A 1,803-nucleotide genomic window follows, 5' to 3' on the forward strand; every position below is an offset into this window, starting at 1 on the left:
TTATCATAATTATTATTATTCTTTTTTACATAACTTAAGTTTTATTTTGTATGTGGAAAGAGGGATACTTTGTTTTAAGCTACTGTATAAGTGAAAAAGTTAAAGGAATTTCACTATAATGACAGTTTCATAAAAAATCACTATAAGGCATCTGGTCCTTCTGACCTGGAAAGCTTCAGTCTTTCAGGGGTTAAGTTATTACTAGCAGGTTTTATTAGTAAATGCTGGACCCTTTTGCGTATTCCGGAGACTTTTACAAAGCCTGCTGTCACAAATGATGGAATGTAGTCATTTCTTAAACAAGAAGCAATAAAGACTAGGAAATGGCCTCATTTAATAACAATATAATCAGCAACAACACCTGTATCAAAAGGAGGAAGATTCCGAAAACAAATGTGATACTTATCGGTAAATGAGCGCACAATGCTATAATACGATACTAATATCTGATTTTTTTACCATGACAGTGAACACAAAAACCCTTCACAATCTGAAGCTCATTTTCAGCTTCTTCCAGAAGATATAAAGATATTTATAAGTTTACTTTACATTTAATTATTTTTCTAATTTGATACCCTACAGGTGGCAGCAATGCTGGATAAGTATTATTATATGTTTTCTGATTTGGTTTACCCCATAGCTCTAAATAAATAAGGACACCCTAGGCCCTTTCTTCTCCGTACATGTTAATGAACACTGAAAAAAGGCATTTTCCATTTCAGAGAACAACAGGGTATCTTATGATTGATAAAGAATAGAACATAATTCTGATAAAAATCCATCCCTTTACCTACTTATGTTAATCTTGGTTGTTTCATTTATTACTACTTATTTTTTTTTTTACTCATATTGATTAGAGATGAATGAATCAAAGCTGATGAACCTGAATTAATTACGAATTTCATGAAAAATTCAATTCGCAACGAATGTGAATATTGCCACAATTCTATCATGGGAATCACTTCATTAAACTCAATTTACGGTGGTCCAGGGCATCTAAAATGGCGGATCCACATGTCAGTATATGGGGAAAGGAACGCAGGGAAGGTGGAAAGGCAGGTTGGCAGGATGACTCAGAATCACATGCAGGCAGCAGCCAGTCACCTCTGTGATGTCACAGCCCTATATATTCGGCAGCCATTTTTTTTTACGGCTTGTCATTTAATTCATTACACTACATAGAGATAGGATGGATATTGCTGTGTGTGTGTTACAGGGAAAAGCTTGTTGCAGCAGAGTTTCACCTCTTAGTCACCTCAGCCTTCTGTTGGACACAGAGCACAGCGTTTTTGCACAGAAATTAATTCTTACTGCAGCGATTAACCCCTCAGTCACTGTGAACAGCATTGTATTACAGAGAGGGGCAGAGAGCTGTGTGTTGCCTCAGCTGCAGAAACATTTTCCCAGGAGGGAGAAATAATTTTTTAGGGCAAATCTGTGTCTTTGTTCCACAACAACTGGTCTGCTGGTTATACTAGTCTGTGGACGATATAATCCATACACAGCAGTCCATTCCTAATAGTATTTAAGAGAGATTCTTTTTGCAATTTTGGGTTTAGTACACAGTGACTGTGTTCTCCAGCATTATTGTGTACTGCTGGTGCTGTGGGCAATTATTATTATTTTTTTTTAACTTACTGTAGCGCATTTTTCTTCCCTCATAAGTGCATGTCACATACCTACATCTAAGTGGTGTACTATTTTGTACCTGTTAATCTGTCAAGGGCCTACATACTGTGAAAGGACAGACAAAAGTAATGACTGGCTGGTGTTTTACTCAAATAATTTTTGAAGCGTAGAGTA

The sequence above is a fragment of the Hyla sarda genome, chromosome 3 (assembly GCF_029499605.1).
Source record: "Hyla sarda isolate aHylSar1 chromosome 3, aHylSar1.hap1, whole genome shotgun sequence".
Classification (NCBI taxonomy): Eukaryota; Metazoa; Chordata; class Amphibia; order Anura; family Hylidae; genus Hyla; species Hyla sarda.